Source organism: Salmo trutta, chromosome 6 (assembly GCF_901001165.1).
Source record: "Salmo trutta chromosome 6, fSalTru1.1, whole genome shotgun sequence".
In the NCBI taxonomy this organism is placed as follows: domain Eukaryota; kingdom Metazoa; phylum Chordata; class Actinopteri; order Salmoniformes; family Salmonidae; genus Salmo; species Salmo trutta.
This window is the reverse complement of record NC_042962.1, coordinates 9,962,759-9,988,385: the sequence shown is the minus strand read 5'-3', so window position 1 is coordinate 9,988,385 and position 25,627 is coordinate 9,962,759. Positions and strand designations below refer to the sequence as shown.

The window sequence follows — 25,627 nt, the reverse complement described above, 5'->3', positions numbered from 1 at the left end:
TTGGGGTGCTTTGGTGGTGGTAAAGTGGGAGATTTGTACAGGGTAAAATGGATCTTGAAAAGGGAAGGCTATCCCTCCATTTTTGCAATGCCATGCCATACCCTGTGGACAATGACCCAAAGCAGAGCTCCAAACTATGCAAGAACGATTGAGGGAAGAAGCAGTCAGCTGGTATTCTATCTATAATGGAGGGGGCAACACAGTCACCGGATCTCAACCCTATTGAGCTGTTGTGGGATCAGCTTGACCATATGGTACGTAAATAGTGCCAATCAAGCCAATCCAACTTGTGGAAGGTGCTTCAGGAAGCATGGGGTGAAATCTCTTCAGATTACCTCAACAAATTGACAACTAGAATGCCAAAGGTCTGCAAGGCTGCAATTGCTGCAAATGGAGGATTCTTTGACGAAAGCAAAGTTTGAAGGAAACAATTATTATTTTTATTAAAAATCATTATTTAAAACCTTGTCAACGTCTTGACTATATTTCCTATTCATTTTGTAACTCATTTCATGAATGTTTTCATGGAAAACAAGGACATTTCTAAGTGACCCCAACCTTTTGAACGGTAGTGTATACAGATCTTTAGAAAATGCATTTTCCTTTCTTATTTTCCCCTAACCCTACCACCCCTCTCCTAATTCGAGTGAACTAATGAACAACAACACTTGGGCTTCTACTTCGAGCTTATACATTGTATATACATTTTACGGAGACAATCTATTTTATAATAGTTATATTTTGTTTGTTTTTAGTCCTGGCCTTCCTCTAACCTCCACCACTCCCATCTATTTCTGATGTCCATCCAGTTTGATTTCTATTTGCCAAATATTTTTAAGTGTGCTATTTCACAAAAGTTCTGAACTTAAATACATTTTACATCCTGCACTCTTTGTTGACTATGAACTTGCTCGTTTGCCCGACCATGTGACAGGCAATGTTTGTCCCCACAATCGCGACTCTGACTTTCTATCGGTTACACGGATTATTGGCCTCCCATCCTATTCTAACCCCCTCTTGCCGGTTTGGTATACATGTTAGCCGATGAAATTGCTATACAATATGATCTTGTTGCCATCTGATGCACATTCAGATGTCATACAAAATCAACACTGCAGAGCTCTCCCTGTCCTCTGCTGTGCCCTGATTATATTGCTGCTGATGATATCTGGAAATTTGTTAGCCCAAATTCTGACTTGTGCTCTGATATCTGCTTCACTGATTTCATCTCTCGTAAAAGCCTGGGTTTTCTGCATGTTAACACTAGAAGCTTATTACCTCAAATTGATCAATTGAAAGTGTGGGTTCACAACTCCAATCCAAATGTGTTGGTTATTACCGAGACACGGTTAAGAAAGAGTGTTTTGAAAGCTGATGTTAACCTTTCTGGTTATAACCTTTTTCGGTAAGACTTACCAAGGAACAACTTCAGTACTCAGTTGTCTCCAACAAGTCTGTCCCGAAACAATTTGATTTGCTGGTTTTAAGCAAATGATTCTTTGTTGACTGTTGCTGGGTGTTATTGTCCACCATCAGCACCGACCTGTACCCTACCTGGACCCTAACTGCACCCTACCTGCCCTAAGCACTGGCCTGTACCCTATCTGGACCCTACCTGGACCCTACCTGCCCTAAGCACCGGCCTGTACCCTATCTGGACCCTACCTGTACCCTACCTGCCCTAAGCACCGGCCTGTACCCTATCTGGACCCTATCTGGACCCTACCTGGACCCTACCTGGACCCTACCTGCCCTAAGCACCGGCCTGTACCCTACCTGGACCCTACCTGGACCCTACCTGGACCCTACCTGCCCTAAGCTGTCTCCTGGTGTTTTCTGTAATGAACTTAGTTATCACGGTTTTACAGCCTGTGCTCATAATGGCTGCTCAGTTAAACAACCTGTCTTGATTTGTCATAGACGTTTCTGAAAAACTTGAATGAGCAAGCCTTCCTTCAAGACCTGGCCTATGTAAATTGGTATACAATCAGCTTGGTCCGCTCTGTCGAAGACGCTTAGACCTTCTTTTATCTTTCAGTGGTATTGTTAACAAGCACGCCCCAATAAAGATAATTAAAAACAGCTTCAGCTCCTGGTTTGACCGTAATCTGGCAGAGTTACTAAACCTCAAGAACAACATTTGGGGAAAGGCTTGGCACACAAATACTCAGGCTGACTGGCTGTCGTTCAGGCAAACGAAACAAAAGTGCACTCAGGGTATCCGGAAGGCCAAAGTTAGTTACTTTGAGGAGCAGTTCTCTCTCTGTAGGTCTAACCCCAAGAAGTTCTGGAAAACGGTTAAAGACCTGGAGAATAAACCCTCCTCCTCACAGCTGCCCATGTCCTTTAATGTTGATGTGGTTGTTACTGACAAGGAGCTTATGGCTGAGCTCTTTAGTCACCACTTCATTAAGTCAGAATTCCTATTTCCCTCCTTGCCCGTCCAACACTTCCTCATCTCCCAGCCCTTCTAATACATCTAGCCCTGATGTTCCTCCCATTTCTCCCCTGCCCCACTACACAGCTTCTACCTGCAGGCACTCACTGAGTCTGAGATGCTAAAGGAGTTTGTTAAACTTGACCCCCCCAAAAAAATCTGGGTCAGATAGGCCTGTTATGGTGACCATATTACTTCCACACCAGCAGTCACGAGTCAAGAAGGCAGTCAAATTCCACATGGCTTCTCCAAGCTCTGATGCTGCTGATGGTCATTAGTAGCCTACCAAACTTGCTAACTGCCTGGTACGTAGCATTCTATTGTCCCTCTAATCACTCTGACATAAATGCAAATGTGATCAAAAATCTAATCAAGCACTTCATGAGAGCCCATGAGCTCATGTTGCACAACATTTCTATAGTCTATGCAATTGCAGGAGAAAACAGAGGAGGATCCCATCAGCTTTCTATAGGCTAGACCTACTATATTTATTTCTCAACTTTCCTAATCTACCTACCTCATCCCCATATTGTTTTTATTTACTTTTCTGCTCTTTTGCACACCAGTCTTTCTACTTGCACATCATTATCTGCTATTTATCACTCCAGTGTTAATTTGCTAAACTGTAATTACTTCTCTACTATGGCCTATTTATTGCCTTACCTCCTCATTCCATTTGCAAACACTGTATATAGACTCTTTTTTTCTATTGTGTTATTGACTGTACACTTGTTTATTCCATGTGTAACTCTGCGTTGTTGTTTGTGTCGCACTGCTTTGCTTTATCTTGGCCAGGTCACAGTTGTAAATGAGAACTTGTTGTCAACTAGCTTACCTGGTTACATTTATTTTTTAAATGCCCAGCGTAAGGCAAGAACCAATGCCTTTTTTTGCGACTTTTTCTAATTATAGTCGCACACCTAGCCCATAGGCCTATATGTTTTGCTATGGTTTGCATCACAACTTAAGTGGCCAAATAATAACTTCTTAAAACTAAGCACATTAATCCGCTTTACAAGAGGTGTAGAGTCTAACTGGCATATATAAGCAACGCATGAGTTTCAAGTTTGGGGAAGATAATTTTTACCATAAAAATGCACCTTTATAATAAAAGCATTACATGCATAATCACATTGATGGTCACTTTTGCTAATGTTGTTTTCCTGCTAATGGAACATTCACACTTATAGCCTACTACCATGTGCACATTGCTGCGCTTCTAATGTCAAGAAATAGCCTAATAGTTTATAAACATTTTAAGCTAAATGTTCTGATCTGTTATGTCAGCCTCATTGCGTAAAAAAATGTTTGGATGCTTGTGGTTGTATTAATTGGGGATCTATCGTATCCCACAACTGTCCCAGACTATGTCTGGAATATTTATTTCTCGCACAGAATAGGTCAACGTTTGTACTATGTGTGATAGTAGATTGACATAGGATAGTGCTTTTGCTGTTTGTTAGGCCTACTCATCTTGTTGGCCGACGAAAAGTAACTGTTGACAGTTCTTCCAATGTCTTCAATATACGCTTCGGAATTGGATAAGGATGCTCGCAGTTGCATCCCCGATGTGTCTGTCTTCACTTGTAGCCTGTGAGAAAGTCACATGATGGAGAGCCATGCTAGTGAGAGATGCTTTGGAGCACGCAGCACACAGGGAGAAGGGAATTATAATTATTATTCAGCCCAAGGGCACAACGGCCATTCAACTTTTTTGATATCATCATTAGTTGCATAATACAGCCTTAGAATGTATTAAAAATCAAAACATTTAGCCTAACGTTTGTATAAATAAAGTTACATAAATAACTCTAAATTAACTGACTCAACACAGAATAGCCGCATGTGCGCACTCTCTCAGATCATTTGGAGAAAATATCCTTTCTATTTTATACAGCTTTGTTCAATTGTATTCTTCATACTATAAAATACTATAAAATAGTGCCACGGAATTCTAAGCAAATCTTTGTCTGTTAAATGAACTAGTGTATCCTACAGCCATACGGCGTAGCCAGATCAGGACCTAACATAAGGACAACTCAGAGTATGCTATTCTGTTCTTCTGAAATAGACTACATTTTCTTCATATCATGTTTGTTTAGACCTGTCTAAAATAAAGCATGGATTTATTGTGATGGTAGGCTATATTACATGGATTTATTGTGATGGTAGGCTATATTACATGGATTTTTTTAAATGTAGATGTTCCAACGGTCTGCATCAGTGGCTTGTAGGAAGCTAGGAGATGCTAATGCGTTTATGTTAAGTAACGGTCAATTACCGTGAGACCGGCAGTTATTTGCTTGGTAATCACCGGATGACAAAATGTTATGACCGCCACAGCCCTAGGGTCAGATGGTTAGAGCAGGGCTGCCCAACCCTCTTCCTGGAGATCTACTGACCTGTAGGTTTTCAGCCCAACCCTCTTCCTGGAGATCTACTGTCCTGTAGGTTTTCAGTCCAACCCTCTTCCTGGAGATCTACTGTCCTGTAGGTTGTCAGTCCAACCCTCTTCCTGTAGATCTACTGTCCTGTAGGTTGTCAGTCCAACCCTCTTCCTGGAGATCTACTGTCCTGTAGGTTTTCAGCCCAACCCTCTTCCTGGAGATCTACTGTCCTGTAGGTTTTCAGTCCAACCCTCTTCCTGGAGATCTACTGTCCTGTAGGTTGTCAGTCCAACCCTAATTTAGCATATCTGATTCAGCTAGTTAAGGTCTTGTTGAGCAGCTAATAAGTAGAATCAGGTTTGTTAAACTTAGGTTGGACATAAAACCCACAGGACGGTAGATCTCCAGGAAGAGGGTTGGACATAAAACCCACAGGACAGTAGATCTCCAGGAAGAGGGTTGGACATAAAACCCACAGGACGGTAGATCTCCAGGAAGAGGATTGGACTGAAAACCTACAGGACAGTAGATCTCCAGGAAGAGGGTTGGACTGAAAACCCACAGGACGGTAGATCTCGAGGAAGAGGGTTGGACTGAAAACCTACAGGACAGTAGATCTCCAGGAAGAGGGTTGGACTGAAAACCCACAGGATGGTAGATCTCGAGGAAGAGGGTTGGGCTGAAAACCCACAGGACGATAGGTCTCCAGGAAGAGGGTTGGGCAGCCCTGGTGTAGACTCTTTCCTTTTTAAGGTTGCAGCTCCTATTATCGCTGAGCCTGCATCTGCTCTCTGGGGAGTTTCCCAGTGCTTGGAAGGCAGCCACGGTGCATCCTTTATTTAAAGTGGGAGTTCAAGCTGATCCTAACTGTTGTAGGTCAATTTCTATCTTGCCCTGTTATAAAAAAAATGTTGGAAAAACTTGACAACAATCAACTGACTGGCTTTCTTGATGTCTATAGTATTCTCTCTGGTATGCAATCTGGTTTCTGCTCAGGTTATGGATGTGTCTATGCAAACTTAAAGGTCCTAAATGATGTCACCATTACCCTTGATTCTAAGCAATGTTGTGCTGCTATTTTTATTGACTTGGCCAAAGCTCCAGAGTTCCTCTGTGGAGATGGAAGAACCTTCCAGAAGGACAACCATCTCTGCAGCACTCCACCATTCAAGCCTTTATGGTTGAGTGGCCAAACGGAAGCCATTCCTCCGTAAAAGGCACATGATAGCCCGCTTGGAGTTTGCCAAAAGGCACCTAAACAACTCTTAGACCATGAGAAACAAGATTGAACTCTTTGGCCTGAATGCCAAGCGTCACGTCTGGAGGAAACTTGGCACCATCCCTAAGGTGAAGCATGGTAATTGTAGCATCATGCTGTGAGGATGTTTTTCAGCGGCAGGGACTGGGAGACTAGTCAGGATCGAGGGAAAGATAAACGGAGCAAAGTACAGAGAGATCCTCAATGAAAACCAACAGGATAACGACCATAAGCACACAGCCAAGACAACGCAGGAGTGGCTTCGGGTTCAAGTCTTCCCATCCAACCTGACAGAGCTTGAGAGGACCTACAGAGAAGAATGGGAGAAACTCCCCAAATACAGGTGTGCCAAGCTTGTAGCATCATACCCAAGAAGACTCGAGGCTGTAATCACTGCCAAAGGTGCTTTAACAAAGTACTGAGTAAATGGTCTGAATACTTATGTAAATGTGATATTTCAGTTTTTTGTTTTTAATACATCAGCAAAAATGTCTAAAAATCTGGTTTCCGAAAGCACTGTATCCAAGCTGCACGTTAATGTTATCTCTAGACTTGGTTTCCTCTATCATAATCACTCGTCTTTCACCCCAGCTGCCAAACCAACCCTAATTCAGATGACCATCCTACCCATGCTAGATTACGGACAAGTAATTTATAGATTGGCAGGTAAGGGTGCTCTCGAGCGGCTAGATGTTCTTTACCATTCGGCCATCAGATTTGTCACCAATGCTCCTTTTAGGACACATCACTGCACTCTATTCTCCTCTGTAAACTGGTCATCTCTGTATACCCGTCGCAAGACCCACTGGTTGATGCTTATTTATAAAACCCTCTTAGGCCTTACTCCCCCCTGAGATATCTACTGCATCCCTTATCCTCCACATACAACACCCATTCTGCCAGTCACATTCTGTTAAAGGTCCCCAAAGCACACACATCCCTGGGTCGCTCCTCTTTTCAGTTCACTGCAGCTAGAGGCTGGAATGAGCTGCAAAAAACACTCAAACAGGACAGTTTTATCTCCATCTCTTCATTCAAGACTCAATCATGGACACTCTTACTGACAGTTGTGGTTGTTTCACGTGATGTATTGCTGCCTCTACCTTTTTGCCCTTCGTGCTGTTGTCTGTGCTAACAATGTTTGTACCATGTTCGTGCTGCTACCATGTTGTTGTCATGTTGTTCTTCTACCATGCTGTGTTGTCATGTTGTGGTGCTACCATGCTGTGTTGTCATGTTGTCCTGCTACCATGCTGTGTTGTCATGTTGTGCTTCTACCATGTTGTTGTCTTGTTGTGTTGCTACCATGCTGTGTTGTCATGTTGTGTTGCTACCATGCTGTGTTGTCATATTGTGTTGCTACCATGCTGTGTTGTCATAGTGTTTGTTGCTACCATGTTGTGTTGTCATGCTGTGTTGTCATGTTGTGCTGCTACCATGTTGTGTTGTCATGTTGTGTTGCTACCATGTTGTGTTGTCATGTTGTGTTGTCATGTTGTGTTGTCATGTTGTGTTTCTACCATGTTGTGTTGTCATATTGTGTTGCTACCATGCTGTGTTGTCATATTGTTTTCTGCTACCATGTTGTGTTGTCATGTTGTGTTGTCATGTTGTGTTGTCATGTTGTGTTGCTACCATGTTGTGTTGTCATGTTGTGTTGTCATGTTGTGCTGCTACCATGTTGTGTTGTCATGTTGTGTTGTCATGTTGTGCTTCTACCATGTTGTGTTGTCATGTTGTGTTGCTACCATGTTGTGTTGTCATGTTGTGTTGTCATGTTGTGTTTCTACCATGTTGTGTTGTCATGTTGTGTTGTCATGTTGTGTTGCTACCATGTTGTGTTGTCATGTTGTGTTTCTACCATGTTGTGTTGTCATGTTGTGTTGTCATGTTGTGTTGCTACCATGTTGTGTTGTATGTTGTGTTACTACCATGTTGTGTTGTCATGTTGTTTTGTCATGTTGTGTTGTCATGTTGTGTTGTCATGTTGTGTTTCTACCATGTTGTGTTGTCATGTTGTTTTGTCATGTTGTGTTGTCATGTTGTGTTCTATGTTGTGTTCCTACCATGTTGTGTTGTTGTCTTAGATCTCTCTTTATGTAATGTTCTGGTGTCTCCTACTGTCTCCTGCTTTATTTGGTTTTATCCCAGCCCCCGTCCCCGCAGGAGATATATTGCCTCTTGGAAGGCCTACATTGTAAATACAAATTTGTTCTTGACTTACCTAGTTAAATAAAGGTTAAATCAAAATAAAGTAAAAAAAGGAGAGATTCAGCTCAGTACCCATGGATAGCAGCCTCAAAGCTTGAATGTGTGTGTGTGTGTGTGTGTGCGTGCGTGCGTGCGTGCGTGCGTGCGTGCGTGCGTGCGTGCGTGCGTGCGTGCGTGCGTGCGTGCGTGCGTGCGTGCGTGTGTGTGTGTGTGTGTGTGTGTGTGTGTGTGTGTGTGTGTGTGTGTGTGTGTGAGAGAGACCGGACTTTGAGTTAATGGACACTCTTGAGGTTCGTCAAGGAGCTTTGTCGGTGTTGCCAAATTTGTTCTTGCTGTTGGTACCTAAATAATACACTAAGAATATTTTTGGACATTGGTTAACCAGATGTATCTTAATAATAAAAATGCTCCTGGGTACTCTGCTCCAACACATCTATGTACAGATGGAAATTCCAAACATTACCCCCACCCTCTTCCTCTTCTTCATCCCAAAGTCAAAATACTGCGCTGTGCCAAATAGCCCATGCAAACCCCTCCCTTACGCCCGCCACAGCTATCGATTAAACCAAGACAGGAGTGTGAGAAACGGAGAATGGAAGAATTCACATTTCTCCCTGCTTTTATCACCACCACAAACACCATCCATCTCTTACCTACTGTTTCCACGCCTGTATTTGCAGATGCATTGTTTTGTTTTATATTTTGATTCATCTCCAACGAATGTTAGGCTACTTAAAAAAACAGTATTCATTGTAGAACAATATCAAACGGGTATACTGCTATGTGTGAATCTGCTTGTTTACATTGTGTCTCTTTCTCTCTATATGCCTCACGCGCCGCTAACGGTAAGCTAAATGTGGGTCAGTCGGTGTACTGAACTCGAGCCAAATCCACACGCGCAAAACAGTCTAGGGTGAGCGAGCTCAGCACGGTCAGAATTGAACGGCTTCCCCCATGACCACCGTTCCTAATGTAATCTACATTACTGTCTATAAACAAATTTTTTTATTTAATTTTTTATTTAACCTTTATTAAACTAGGTATGTCAGTTAAGAAGAAATTCTTATTTACAATTTATTCTATTATCAACTTAGCGTTTATAACGAGTCTCTTTCATGTTTAAACTACTCCACATAGTCGCTTCAACTGCGTAAAAATAGGATTCATGCACGATCTGCAACTGCATAACAGCACGCATCAAAAACACCCTGGCTCATATTGGTCCTCTGCCAGGCTAGAGCATCTCATCTCCCGCTCCTCACTGTGTGACAAGATGGAAGAGGATGAGGGAGGGAAACTAAAACACGGTAAAGCGGGATGACTTTGCACTTACCAAAATAAAATTCCCGGTAACGTCAACAACGACACTTATATCCACGTCTTCCTTTGGCAGCTTTCAGCAGTCCGCAGTGTGCTCAGAACGGAGCTTCTCTCTCACCGTTCCCTGCAGGTGGTCAGGGGGTGGACTGACCATTCGCTGGATGCTGGCGGGGAGAGGGAGAGGCATAGGCGGGGAGAGGAGGAATGGAGGAGGCGGCGAAGCGGTGTTAGACTACAAAGCAATAGACTGGAGCGATGCACAGCAACGGGAGGCAAGAGCGCTGGAGAGGCAGGGTAGGCAGCTCGCCCGGTCTGTAGCTAATACACACACACACACACACACACACACACACACAGCGGCATCCAGGTTGAGAGGCTCACATGTAGAAAGAGCGCCATCTTCAGGCCTTGAGAGAAGCATCTCTTCCAGAACTACATACAATGGATAGAAATAGGACAATTATTATTGTGTAAAATGCAGAAAGTTAAAGTGCACGATGTTAAAAGAGGAAATTAAAAAGGACTTGCCTAGTTAAATAACGGTTAAATAAATAAATACATTTTTTATCATTAATAGTAGACTTGGGGCTTGGTTGAAACGTGGGTTATAGTAACTGTAAATGATCACACTTTAAATCAAGCTGGTCGTTCATGGAGATTGACCCACAGTGATAACCTTGGGCACACACACGACTCCCGAGTCCCAACTCCAGTGGGCCAATGTCGTTCAGTGCAGTGTCCCAGATGTTGTAGTATTAGGTTAGGCAGTAGTTCACAGGGTCATGTTCTCGCTCATGGTCAAAGTAGAGACATTTAATTGAGGTAGATTTTTGATGATAGATCTTTTTTTCTTTTTTTTCTGTCTGTCTGTCTTTCTAACAGGTATTGATCCCGAATCATCTGCACAGCTCAACAAAAACATTTGCCTGCTGAGCTAAAGCCTAGTCACAAGATCAGGGAACTAACATGAGTCTTCAGAGGGGTATCCTATGAAGCAAGCTGGATCTACTGAGAGTTTTCTAAATCTAGCCAGCTTCAGTTAGCTTCCCATTCCAGCTCAGGCTTCATCCGTACTACAACGTTGGATATTGCTCGTCCGCCTGCCGTTAACTGTAGCAGGCTTGTAACAGCGCGTGCATGTCGCACATGGCTAGCCAAACGTCGAACGCTTCATCGAGACAACGCTGAAAGATAAATCAATTGGCAAGTCAGTGCCACATTTTCATTGGTGCCGAAATCAAAATGAAAGAAAAGTTATCTTGCAAATTCAGCAGGCTAATGTGTGAAAAATACTTTTAGAAGTGCCATCTTTGTTGTAGTACTTCGGTGTAGTTATCAATGCACGAGCACATTTCTTCCCCACTCCTATCAGTAAAATAATTGTATTAAGTCATACAAACGTAAAATGTGCGTGAAGTTTGAAATGCATTGTCATTACAAAATGTGTAACGTGATAGGTATTTTTGAACACACAAAAACATTTGTTTAATAAAATATTTAATCAGTTGCTTTCCTGAAATGAATTGGATGATGAAGCAATCTTTCCGAGAGGGAGGAAATCTGATTTCATTGGTCCACAACTCGTGGCTCAGATACTTCATTCCAAATAAAATGTACTTAGCCCTGAGTTAGTCTTCTCTGGAGCAGGTTAGATCTGAAGGATTCGTTGACATATAAATGTACCTGGCTAAAAGGTGAGCCACATTCTTGGTACCAGTTATCTCGAGTTGAACTCAAGAGTTAACTCCTCAAACTACATTTGTATTATGGGGCTGTGGTCGCAGACAAGGTTGCAGTAGCTGTGCCTGGGTAAAACCACTGAGGAAGCCAGGCCAGGGAAAAAAGCCATATTACAACCTATGTGTTGTGATAATTGTTGTTTTCTCTATAACCTGTTAGTTCATATGCCTTGACACCATGATATATAGGCCTAAGGCCGAGAAAATAAGAACACACAGTGGCAGAATAAATTCAACCACACCTTTGTTTCATCACAAAACAGAAGAGCAACCTCTGTCTGGTGAAGTCCACAAAGCATATTGAATGTAACAAACAGTTACATAACCTACAGCATGACCAAGCAAGTTAATATTTCCAACATTTTCAGACCACTAAACAACTATTGATTTAGAACCACAGAGAGTCACCGCAAGTCACAAAGAAAACGGGAGCTGCCTCCACTATTCCAGCACCATTTCAAAATCAACATCATCAAATCACCTATGCTTAGTCTAATACAGTGACAACTATAAGATACCAAGAACAAGTTTAGTCCAATCAACGTAAGCTAAATATGGTGGCTGTCCAGGGGTCTGATTTCTCTGTCTGTGTGTGTGTGTGTGTGCATGTAGAAAAAACATATTGACTCACCCTACTTGTAGAGAAAAAACAATGCCATCCTCCTCTCTCATGTTTACAAAATGGTCTATGACTCTGTCATTCAGTACACACTTAAATGTTTTGTTGGCCTAGGCTACCTGGCTAAAATGATTCCTCGCTAGCTTAACTTCCTTTCATAGTCAAGGGTAGCTAGTGTTAGGTTCTAATTCCCAGAGTAAAAAAACTCACTGGACACTATGATCAATCAATCAATCAAATGTATTTATAAAGCCCTTCTTACATCAGCTGATGTCACAAAGTGCTGTACAGAAACCCAGCCTAAAGCCCCAAACAGCAAGCAATGCAGGTATAGAAGCACGGTGGCTAGGAAAAACTCCCTAGAAAGGCCGGAACCTAGGAAGAAACCTAGAGAGGGACCAGACTATGAGGGGTGGCCAGTCCTCTTCTGGCTGTGCAGGGTGGAGATTATAACAGAACATGGCCAAGATGTTCAAATGTTCATAGATGACCAGCAGGGTCAAATAATAATAATCACAGTGGTTGTAGAGGGTGCAACAGTTCACCACCTCAAGATTAGATGTCAGTTGGCTTTTCATAGCCGATCATTCAGAGTATCTCTACCGCAACTGCTGTATCTAGAAAGTTTAAAACAGCAGGTCTGGGACAAGGTAGCACGTCCGGTGAACAGGTCAGGGTTCCATAGCCGCAGGTAGAACAGTTGAAACTGGAGCAGCAGCTCAACCAGGTGGACTGGGGACAGCAAGAAGTCATCAGGCCAGGTAGTCCTGAGGCATGGTCCTAGAGCTCAGGTCCTCCAAGAGAAAGAGAGAGAGAGAGAGAGAGAGAGAGAGAGAGAGAATTAGAGAGAGCAGACTTAAATTCACACAGGACACTGGATAAGACAGGAGAAATACTCCAGATATTAGACTGACCCTATCCCCCCCCGACACATAAACTATTGCAGCATAAATACTGGAGGCTGAGAAAGGAGGTGTCGGGAGACACTGTGGCCCTGATACCCCCGGACAGGGCAAAACAGCAGGATATAACCCCACCCACTTTGCCAAAGCACAGCCCCCACAGCACTAGAGGGATAATTTCAACCACCAACTTACTATCCTGAGACAAGGCCGAGTATAGCCCACAAAGATCTCCCCCACGGCACGAACCCGAGGGGGGGTGCCAACCCAGACAGGAAGATCCCGTCAGTGACTCAACTCACTCAAGTGACGTACCCCTCCTAGGGACGGCATGGAAGAGGACCAGTAAGCCAGTGACTCAGCACCCGTAATAGGGTTTGAGGCAGAGAATCCCAGTGGAGAGAGGGGAACCTGCCAGGCAGAGACAGCAAGGGCGGTTCGTTGCTTCAGTGCCTTTCCGTTCACCTTCACACTCCTGGGCCAGACTACACTCATTCATAGGACCTACTAAAGAGATGAGTCTTCAATCAAGACTTAGAGGTGGAGACCGAGTCTGCATCTCTCACATGGATAGGCAAACCATTCCATAAAAATTGAGCTCTATAGGAGAAAGCCCTGCCTCCAGATGTTTGCTGAGAAATTCTAGGGACAGTAAGGAGGCCTGTGTCTTGTGACCGTAGCGTACATATAGGTATGTATGGAAGGACCAAATCGGAAAGATATGTAGGAGCAAGCCCATGTAATGCTTTGTAGGTTAGCAGTAAAACCTTGAAATCAGCCCTAGCCTTAACAGGAAGCCAGTGTACAGAGGCTAGCACAGAAGTAAAATGATCACATTTTTTGGTTCCAGTCAAGATTCTAGCAGCCTTGTTTAGCACTAACTGAAGTTTATTTAGTGATTTATCCGGGTAGCCGGAAAGTAGAGCATTTCAGTAGTCTAATCTAAAAGTGACAAAAGCATGGATACATTTTTCTGCATAATTTTTGGACAGAAACTTTCTGATTTTTGCAATGTTACGTAGATGGAAAACAGCTGTCCTTGAAACAGTCTTAATGTTTGTCAAAAAAGAGATCAGGGTCCAGAGAAATGCCGAGGTCCTTCACATGTTTTTTTTGAGACGACTGTACAGCCATCAAGATTAATTGTCAGATCCAACAGAAGTTCTCTCTGTTTCTTGGGACCAAAAACTAGCATATCTGTTTTGTCCGAGTTTAAAAGTAGAACATTTGCCACCATCCACTTCCTTATGCCTGAAACACAGGCTTCCAGGGAGGGCAATTTTGGGTCTTCACCATGTTTCATCGAAATGTACAGCTGTGTATCGCCCGCATAGCAGTGAAAGTTAACATTATTTTTCCGAATGACATCACCAAGAGGTAAAATATTTAGTGAAAACAATAGTGGTCCTAAAACGGAGCCTTGAGGAACAGTGACATTTACAGTTGATTTGTCAGAGGACAAACCATCTACAGAGACAAACTGATACCTTTCCGAGAGATAAGATCTACACCAGGCCAGAACTTTTCAGTGTAGACCAATTTGGGTTTCCAATCTCTCCAAAAGAATGTGGTGATCGATGGTATCAAAAGCAGCACTAAGGTCTAGGAGCACGAGGACAGATACAGAGCCTCGGTCTGACGCCATTAAAAGGTCATATACCACCTTCACAAGTGCAGGCTCAGTGCTATGATGGGCTCTAAAACCAGACTGAAGCGTTTCGTATATATTGTTTGTCTTCAGGAAGGCAGTGAGGAAGGCAGTGAGGAACATTTTCTACAATTCTTGAGAGGAATGGGAGACACGATATAGGCCAATAATTGTTTATCTTTTCTGGATCAAGGTTTTTCAAGAGGCTTTATTACTGCCACTTTTAGTGAGTTTGGTACACATCCGGTGGATAGGAAGCCATTTATTATGTTCAACATAGGAGGGTCAAGCACAGGAAGCAGCTCTTTGTCACGTCCTGACCAGCAGAGGGCGTAATTGTGTTAGTTTTGGTCAGGATGTGGCAGGGTTTTTGTGTGTGTTAAGTGTTGTGTTGGTGATTGGACTCCCAATTGAAGGCAGGTGTGTTGAGTTGCCTTTGATTGGGAGTCCTATATAGTAGTGTGTGTTTTTCTTTGGGGTTGTGGGTAGTTGTTCTTGCATTGCGTTTTGTGTGCCTACAAGACTGTTCCTGTCGTGAGTATCATGTATTGTTTTTGTCCAGTGGATGCTTTACTCCTTTTTTAAATTAAAATATGAGTATCCACATTCCCGCTGCGCCTTGGTCCATTTCTAACGACAAGTGTTACAGAACTACCCACCACCAAAGGACCAAGCAGCGGAGGAGGAAGGTGCCACAGGAGAACAGCGTGGATGGATGGACTTGGCAGAAGGAGCGAGGATTCTGGGAGGACAAGTTAAGGGAGCTAAGGGAACCCGAGAGGCAGCCCCAAGATTTCTTTTGGGGGGGGGCACAAGGGCTGTTTGATGGGGCGAGAAGGGAGCCCCAGGCCAGCTCCCCGTACCCTGTTTAGGCTGAAACAGACTGGACAGGTCCCGTGCTTTGGGGTTGGGGCTGTGGTGAGGCCTGGGATTTTCAGGCCGGTAGGCACAGTACCAGCGCCCCGCATGTGCCAGTGCGAAGTAGGCATCGAGCCTGAAGGGGTGATGCCAACCCTGCGCTCAAGACCGCCAGTGCGCCTCTACGGTCCGGTGTTTCCCGCTATACGCACTAGCATGGAGGTGCGTGTCTCCAGGCTGGCACGTCCGGAACCAGCCCCACGCATCAGGTGTCTATTGCGTCAGCCCAGCCTCGCCAGTCAAGAGTCGCCAGAGCTGCCCGCCAGTCATGAGTCGCCAGAGCTGCCCGCCAGTCATGAGTCGCCAGAGCTGCCCGCCAGTCATGAGTCGCCAGAGCGGCCCGCCAGTCATGAGTCGCCAGAGCGGCCCGCCAGTCATGAGTCGCCAGAGCGGCCCGCCAGTCATGAGTCGCCAGAGCGGCCCGCCAGTCATGAGTCGCCAGAGCCGCCCGCCAGTCATGAGTCGCCGGAGCCGCCCGCCAGTCATGAGTCGCCGGAGCCGCCCGCCAGTCAGGAGTCGCCGGAGCGGCCCGACTGCCCGGAGCCGCCGGAGCGGCCCGACTGCCCGGGTCTGCCGGAGCGGCCCGACTGCCCAGGTCTGCCAGAGTGGCCCGACTGCCCGGGTCTGCCGGCCCGGCCCGAGTGGCCCGCCTGTCCTCCCGCCCAGCCCGAGTGGCCCGCCTGACCTCCGGCCCAGCCAGAGTGGTCCGTCTGCCAGGGTCAGCCCGAGTGGCCCGTCTTCCTGGCGCAGCTATCGGCGCCACCGAAGTGGGCGACGCCGAAGGTGGAGCGAGGTCCACGTCCTGCACCCGAGCCACCTCCAGGATAGGTGGGTTGGGGAGGGAGGGTGTAGCACAGTGTTGTTGTTGACGGCAGCCACCCTCCCTTCCCTCCCTTATTGTTTAGGGGGATATTTTTTGTTGTTTGGTCCGGAGACATGTTGGACAAAACTCAGTGAGTCGATAATGGCTCCGAAAGCTTTTTGGAGTGGGTCTGTGGACTTTTCCATGTGAATATTAAAGTCACCAAAATGTTGAAAATTATCTGCCATGACTACATGATCCGATAGAAATTCAGGGAACTCAGTGAGGAAAGCTGTATATGGCCCAGGAGGCCTATAAACAGTAGCTATAAAAAAGTGATTGAGTAGGCTGCATAGATTTCGTGACTAGAAGCTCAAAATGCGAAAACGCAGCCATTTTGTTTGTTGTGTAAATTGAAATTTGCTATTGTAAATGTTAGCAACACCTCCGCCTTTGCGGGATGCGCGGGGGATATGGTCACTGGTGTAACCAGGAGGATAGGCATCATTTAACACAGTAAATTCATCAGGCTTAGGCCATGTTTCAGTCAGGCCAATCACATCAAGGTTATGATCAGTGATTAGCTCATTGACTATAACTGCCTTGGAAGTGAGGAATCTAACATTAAGTAGCCCTATTTTAAGATGTGAGATATCACAATCTCTTTCAATAATGACAGGAATGGAGGAGGTCTTTATTCTAGTGAGATTGCTAAGGCGAACACCGCCATGTTTAGTTTTTCCCAACCTAGATCGAGGCACAGACAATGGGGATAGCTGAGCTGACTACACTGACTGTGCTAGTGGCAGACTCCACTAAGCTGGCAGGCTGGCTAACAGTCTGCTGCCTGGCCCGCACCCTATCTAATTGTGGAGCTAGGGGAGTTAGAGCCCTGTCTATGTTCGTAGATAAGATGAGAGCACCCCTCCAGCTAGGATGGAGTCCGTCACTTCTCAGCAGGCCAGGCTTGGTCCTGTTTGTGGGTGAGTCCCAGAAAGAGGGCCAATTATCTACAAATTATATTTTGGGAGTGGCAGAGGGGCGGAAAACAGTTTTCAACCAGCGATTGAGTTGTGAGACTCTGCTGTAGAGCTCATCACTCCCCCTAACTGGGAGGGGGCCAGAGACAATTACTCGATGCCGACACATCTTTCTAGCTGATTTACACGCTGAAACTATGTTGCGCTTGGTGACCTCTGACTGTTTCATCCTAACATCGTTGGTGCCGACGTGGATAACAATATCCCCATACTCTCTACACTCGCCAGTTTTAGCTTTAGCCAGCACCATCTTCAGATTAGCCTTAACGTCGGTAGCCCTGCCCCCTGGTAAACAGTGTATGATCACTGGATGATTCGTTTTAAGTCTAATACTGCGGGTAATGGAATCACCAATGACTAGGGTTTTCAATTTGTCAGAGCTAATGGTGGGAGGCTTCGGCGTTTCAGACGCCATAACGGGAGGAGGAGAGACGAGAGAAGGCTCAGCCTCTGACTGCGACCCATTGCTTAATGGGGAGAACCGGTTGAAAGTTTCTGTCGGCTGAATGAGCGACACCAGCTGAGCATTCCTACAGCATTTCCTTCCAGAAGCCATGAGAAAATTGTCCCCCTGCGGGGACTGTGCGAGGGGATTTATACTACTATCTACTTATTGGTGGCACAGATGCTGTTTCATCCTTTCCTACACTTAAATGACCCTTGCCTAACGATTGCGTCTGAAGCTGGGCTTGCAGCACGGCTATCCTCGCCATAAGCCGATCGTTTTCCTGTATATTATGAGTACATCGACTGCAATTAGATGGAATAATGTTCATGTTACTACTTAGCTTTGGCTGGTGGAGGTCCTGACGAACCACGTCCAGATAAAGCATCTGGGGTGAAAAAGTTTAATGAAAAAAGACAAGTGAGGAAAACATATTTATCTCGATGCAATATGATAGGAGTGAAGCCAAATCCAAACTAGCTTCCCTTTAAACTTTTTTTTGGTGCACCAGGGCCATTCACAGTTGTGCTCACTCAGTTAAGCTCACTCGCTGATTGGCTATTATTTTATACTTTTTTTTATCAAAGGAGGCCAAATGCTTACTGGCTTCCCTTGCATTCAATTCTACCGGTGGCAACAATTTCATACTCTTTTTGACCAGACTTCATCAAATAGATGGCCTACACTTACAGAGAAAGGGGGGCGCTGTTTCGCTCACTTGGATGCTTTCTCCAGTGAGATAAATTCCGCCTTTTGTGAATTAAAGAAAAATTATGAAAACACAGCGACTAAATACATTTTATATGTATTTTTTTTATTTTTTGGGGGGGAAGCCTGGACTAAAACATTGTTGCCTGAATATATATTGTATATTTATTGTTTATCTGCCTGTGTTCCTGATATGGATTAGATTCATTGATACTGTGTAACATGCTATTTAAACCTCTGCATAGACAATTAATGGTCCATTTGTTTTAGCGTTTATCAATATTAACTCACTACGCCTCTGTAGGAAACAGAGAGGTGGCAGTTACCTACGTAGCCTACATTTATTCAGAAAGCCGGTGGCAAGTATTTGTTGTTGTTGTTTAGCTCAGTCTAACAAACATTTGATACTCACTGTTAGCTCCTGGTTCTGATCCGCTCTGCCAAGCGGAATCCTTGTCCAGAGGTACGCGGTTATTGGTGTGACTTCATTGGAGTAGACTGGAGCCCGGTTTCCCAAAATCATCTTAAGGCTAAATTCATCGTTAGAACCGATGAGCCTTAAAATACTTTTGGGAAACTGGGTCCAGAGCCATAGAGAGATTTCCATCCTTTCTGCCAGAGCATTCTATGACCTGTCACGTCCTGACAGGTAATAGAATAAGAGGTAATTTTCTATAGTAGAGTGGTCAGGGCGTGACAGGGGGTGTTTTGGGTGGTTTTCTTGTTTTCTGTTTCTATGTGGGTTTTCTAGATTTCTATTTCTATGTTGGGGTTATTGGGATGATCTCCAATTAGAGGCAGCCGGTTCTCGTTGTCTCTAATTGGAGATCATATTTATGTAGGGGGTTTTCCTTTTTGGTTTTGTGGGTTGTTAATTTTTGAGTAGTGTGTTTTCCTCTCTGCGTCATGGTTTGTTGTTTTGTTATTTCAAGTGTTTGGTGTATTGCATTTAGTTTCACGGTTAATAAAGCTGTGGAACTACGAACACGCTGCACTTTGGTCCGATCATTTGAACAGCCGTGACATTACCACTGTATTTAACTAATATTACATTGATTGTTATTGTGTTTCTGTATTGATTTATATCAATACTGAAGGTCAATAATAATAATATATTTAACTTATGTAGTGCAGAAAATAATCTTAAAGCTCATAAAAAGCAAAACAAACAAAGTAAACATTTAAATTGAGATGGTAAAGATGGAGATTAAATGTCTATATTTTGCTTTGGATGAAAGGCTCAGTGTTGATGCAGTTTGGATTGGAAATATACTGTACTACTGGAAATACGATCAATATGTGTACGGAATCAAATACGTTATTATTTCTACGTTCTTTTATATCACTGAGATACTTTCCTGTTATGAGGTTTAAGAAAATATAGCCGTTATTGTATTTAAGCAGGCTGTGGAAGCAACAGGGGCTATAGGTCTAATGCACACGCTTCTTTGGGCTATGCCATGCCACCTTAGCATATGTATGTAGCTGTGTAAATCAAAATCAAATCAAATCAGTAGTTTATGTGTCGGGGGGCTAGGGTCAGTCTGTTATATCTGGAGTATTTCTCCTGTCTTATCCGGTGTCCTGTGTATTTAAGTATGCTCTCTAATTCTCTCTTTCTTTCTTTCTCTCTTTCTTTCTTTCTTTCTTTCTCTCTCTCGGAGGACCTGAGCCCTAGGACCATGCCTCAGGACAACCTGGCATGATGACTCCTTGCTGTCCCCAGTCCACCTGGCTGTGCTGCTGCTCCAGTTTCAACTGTTCTGCCTGTGGCTATGGAACCCTGACCTGTTCACCACACGTGCTACCTGTCCCAGACCTGCTGTTTTAATCTCTCTAGAGACTGCAGGAGCGGTAGAGATACTCTCAATGATCGGCTATGAAAAGCCAACTGACATTTACTCTTGAGATACTGACTTGTTGCACCCTCAACAACTGCTGTGATTATTATTATTTGACCCTGCTGGTCATTTATGAACATTTGAACATCTTGGCCATGTTCTGTTATAATCCCCACCCGGCACAGCCAGAAGAGGACTGGCCACCCCTCATAGCCTGGTTCCTCTCTAGGTTTCTTCCTAGGTTTTGGCCTTTCTAGGGAGTTTTTCCTAGCCACCGTGCTTCTACACGTGCATTGCTTGCTGTTTGGGGTTTTAGGCCGGGTTTCTGTACAGCACTTTGAGATATCAGCTGATGTAAGAAGGGCTATCTATATAAATACATTTGATTTGATGTAGCTGTGTAATTGTCTTGAAAAGTTTATTCAGCTAAGATCTGTAAGCAAGTCAATTTCCTTTTAGGGTTTTGTAGCCTACATGTAATTTTTTTTGTCTTTCGTCATCCTTTCACTGTACATATGGGTATCCTGCACCTGCACTCTTGTACTTGTAAATAAACTATTCTGCACTTGAAGACCTTTTTGCATGCCAGCCTTCCTGTCTCCTCCCTTGGCAGTAAGGGTCAGCTATTTTAAACACACACACACTGTAGGAATTCACACTTTGAGAAATAACATCAGGTCAGTTAGTGACATCATCATATAGTTTTTATTGAAGGAGAACACCCAGCTAGCATATAACGTTCTGAGAACCATATGGTGGGAATTTCAGTCCTTCAGCATAAGTACTGAAGTACATAAGGTTTCCTTGTGGATCTATTTAAAGTAATGTTCTCAAATTGTTCTGAGAAAGTTAAGAAAAAAATGTTCTTATGTGGGAATTTCAGTACTTCAGCATAAGGTTTCCTACAAGTTTCCTCATGGTTCTATTAAAATAACGGATGTTATTTGAAAATGTATACAGTCCGTTCTCAGCATCAACAAAACTCTCTATCCTCCATTTTTTTAAGTGTGTTCAGGTGTGTTGGCCGCACCCACTGTTTGGATCTTAATAAGTGCCTGTTTCCTTTGAAATGGGGTCTGTTAAAATAGACTAAAATGAACAGTTTTGCATGAGTTACAAAAAAACATGGCATGGTAGCTCCATCCTGGTGGTGCAGTGGACTGATTCCATGATAAGAGAACAAAAGATCATAGGTTTGAGTCTCACTAACACTGCGCAAAAAAAGTTTAAAAGAAATTGTGCTTGCATGATTAATACCTAAGCAAATTAATTTCCATGTGTCCTATCTGTGCTTGGAGTTCAAAGCAGTTAACCCAAATTAAGCTAGCAGTGTTATTAAAAAGTCATATTGAAACATGTTCTCGGGAATGCTATTTAATTACCTTTGAATAACCTATCATTTCCGTTCTCAGCACGTTAATAAAACCTTCCAGGAAAACTTTCAGGGAACCATAGTAAAACGTTCTCAGAACATCCCTGGAACCATAGTAAAACGTTCTCAGAACCTCCCTGGAACCATAGTAAAACGTTCTCAGAACATCCCTGGAACCATAGTAAAACGTTCTCAGAACCTCCCTGGAACCATAGTAAAACGTTCTCAGAACATCCCTGGAACCATAGTAAAACGTTCTCAGAACATCCCTGGAACCATAGTAAAACGTTCTCAGAACATCCCTGGAACCATAGTAAAACGTTCTCAGAACTTCCCTGCAATTAAAACATTTACGTTCCCAGAACAAGTGACATTTTCAAAATGTTTCCCTTTTTTTCAATTTTACCTGACAGGAAACTACTGGCTTCATTCCCAGAATCAATGGGAAACCAAAAACCTATATTCCCACAACTTCCAAGAAGCTAAATATACTAGCTGGGCATTGCTATAATCACAGGAACATGACAGTGGTGCCACTGACACTAATCAACCCAGTAAAACAAACTCCAATATCAAATAGCAGCGTTATGTGGCTCTGGCTAAAAGTAGTGCACTATATTGGGAATAGGGTGCAAGATAGTGAGATGGCTGGAGACTCAACAGGTGAGATTAATGGATATGCTAGTTGACATGGTGTTGACCCCAACCTTGCACAGAGGGGCCATTAAGCTTCACAGCACTGCTGATGGACATCTCAATGAGGCGAGGCTATGAGATATCAGGTCTGTAGTGTGTCTCTGCACGTTGACACTGTGAAGCTTCTTCTCATGGGAACACTGTAACCTAATCTCTCTGGGGTCAACTGTCACTATAATTCTCGGTTATGGGACAGAGACAGGGTGTGTGTGTGTGTGTGTGTGTGTGTGTGTGTGTGTGTGTGTGTGTGTGTGTGTGTGTGTGTGTGTGTGTGTGTGTGTGTGTGTGTGTGTCTGTGTGTGTGTGTGTGTCTGTGTCTGTAAATGGCCAATAGGTGGTGCATTTGAACCTGAAAATTCACTGCATCAGTGAAATACTTTCAAATCCTTGAGCTGCCCTTGACTTAGTTTGCTCAGTACGATGAAACCAATGGAATAGTCCCAAACGTGAAAGTATTTTACATATTTTACCCCGTTCACCTTACCCAGGTCTAGTATAAATATCGACTTGAATAGGACAAGTGGCACAAACTCTTAATCGCCATCACACTGCACACTGCCTTACCCACCTGGACAAAAGTAATGCATATGTGAGAATACTGTTAATCGACTACAGCTCGGCCTTCAATACCATAGTGCCCTATAAGATCTTCACAAAGCTCACAGCCCTGCGTCTGAACTCCTCCCTATGCAACTGGGTCCTGGACTTCCTGAAGGGCCGCCACCAGGTGGTGAAGGTAGACAACATTACCGCCTCGACACTGATCCTCAACACGGTCCACAAGGGTGTGTCCTCAGTCCCCTCCTGTACTCCCTGTATACCCACAACTGTGTGGCCTCATACAGTTTCAACTGCATCATCAAGTTCACTGACGACACGACAGTAGTAGGACTGATTACCAACAACGATGAGACAGCCGACAGGGAGGAGGTAGGCACTCTGACGGCGTGGTGCCAGGTAAACAACCTCTCCCTCAACGTTAGCAAAACAAAGGAGCTGATTGTCGACTTCAGGAAGAACCAGGCTGGACACGCCCCCTTCCTCATTAATGAGGCCGTGGCAGACACATCTCAGAGAAGCTGAAATATTCTAACCACATGGAACCGTAGCGAAGAACCCACGACAGCGACTCTTCAACCTCAGGATACTGAATAAATGTGTCCTGTCCCCGAGGGTCCTCAGTGTTCTACAGGAGCACCATCGAGAGTATATTGTTGGGCTGCATCACACCATGTTACGGGAATTCTACTGCCACGGACCACAAGGCTTTTCAGGGTGCTATGTGCAGCCGAACGCACCATTACAGGAAGATCAAGAAGATAATCAGGGACCCCAGCCGCCCAAGCCATGCTCTGTTCTCCCCGCTTCAATTACCCTCCCCCTCGGTCTTAACTCTACCTCCAACCCAATGGACATTTATTCATTCATCACTGCTACAGTTGCTATGATATACAGTTGAAGTCGGAAGTTTACATACACTTAGTTTGGAGTCATTAAAACTTGTTTTTCAACCACTCCACAAATTTTTTGTTCACAAACTATAAGTAATTGTTCCAACAATTGTTTACAGACAGATTATTTCACTTATAATTCACTGCATCACAATTCCAGTGGGTCAGAAGTTTACATACACTAAGTTGACTGTGCCTTTAAACAGCTTGGAAAATTGCTTTAGAAGCTTCTGATAGGCTAATTGGCATCATTTGAGTCAATTGGAGGTGTACCTGTGGATGTATTTCAAGGCCTACCTTCAAACTCAGTGCCTCTTTGCTTGACATCATGGGACAATAAAAAGAAATCAGCCAAGACCTCAGAAAAAAAATTGTAGACCTCCACAAGTCTGGTTCATCCTTGATGAACCATGTTCATCTGTACAAACAATAGTACGCAAGTATAAACACCATGGGACCACGTAGCCATCATACCACTCAGGAAGGAGACGTGTTCTGTCTCCTAGAGATGAATGTACTTTGGTGCGAAAAGTGCAAATCAATGCCAGAACAACAGCAAAGGACCTTGTGAAGATGCTGGAGGAAACAGGTACAAACGTATCTTTATCCACAGTAAAACGAGTCCTATATCGACATAACCTGAAAGGCCGCTCAGCAAGGAAGAAGCCACTGCTACAAAACCGGCATAAAAAAAAGCTAGACTACGGTTTGCAACTGCACGTGGGGACAAAGATTGTACTTTTTGGAGAAATGTCCTCTGGTCTGATGAAACAAAAATAGAACTGTTTGGCCATAATGACCATCGTTATGTTTGGAGGAAAAAGGGGGAGGCTTGCAAGCCGAAGAACACCATCCCAACCGTGAAGCAGGGGGTGGCAGCATCATGTTGTGGGGGTGCTTTGCTGCAGAAGGGACTGGTGCACTTCACAAAATAGATGGCATCATGAGGTAAGAAAATTATGTGGATATATTGAAGCAACATCTCAAGACATCAGTCAGGAAGTTAAAGCTTGGTGGCAAATGGGTCATCCAAATAGACAATGACCCCAAGCATACTTCCAAAGTTGTGGCAAAATGGCTTATGGACAACAAAGTTAAGGTATTGGAGTGGCCATCACAAAGCCTGACCTCAATCCTATAGAAAATTTGTGGGCAGAACTGAAAGAGCGTGTGCGAGGAAGGAGGCCTACAAACCTGACTCCGTTACACCAGCTCTGTCAGGAGGAATGGGCCAAAATTCAAGCTTGTGTAAGGCAATCCGAAACGTTTGACCCAAATTAAACAATTTAAAGGCAATGCTACCATGTAAACTTCTGACCCACTGGGAATGGAATGAAATAAATAAAAGCTGAAATAAATAATTCTCTCTACTATTATTCTGACATTTCACATTCTTAAAATAAAGTGGTGATCCTAACTGACCTAAGACAGAGAATTTTTACTCTGATTAAATGTCAGGAATTGTGAAAAACTGAGTTTAAATGTATTTGGCTAAGGTGTATGTAAACTTCTAACTTCAACTGTATATAGTTATATTTGTATTGTTGTTTTTTATATTATTTCACTTAGTCCTGCATGTTGGAGGTTAAAGCCTAAGATTTTCACTGTACCCTGAAATCACACCTGCAACCCTGTACATGTGACTACTAAACACTCTGAATCTCTGAATCTGAAATCTATGGAAATTCCATATATTCAGGTTACAGTCCGCTTTATAGATTTGTTTTGCACTTTGCTGCATGTATGTGGTACATTTTCACAACTCTTAGTACAAAACTTGGTAACACTTTATTTGGATAGTCCACCCATGTAGACGCTCTACAGACTATCAGT

General features: G+C 43.8%; 1 protein-coding gene across 3 annotated transcripts in view; it reads right to left on the bottom strand.

Annotated features, from left to right (window-relative positions):
* Positions 1–25,627, bottom strand: part of LOC115195395 (catenin delta-2-like) — a 562,679-nt gene that overhangs the window by 533,756 nt on the left and 3,296 nt on the right. For 2 of the 3 annotated variants that reach the window (XM_029755211.1, XM_029755213.1), the window contains exon 1: positions 9,627–9,703. The exons of the other annotated variant lie outside the window; for it this stretch is intronic. The gene's annotated coding sequence lies outside the window, so the exon portion shown is untranslated. Of the gene's footprint in view, positions 1–9,626; positions 9,704–25,627 lie in introns of those variants that run through there. 3 annotated transcript variants of the gene reach the window in all.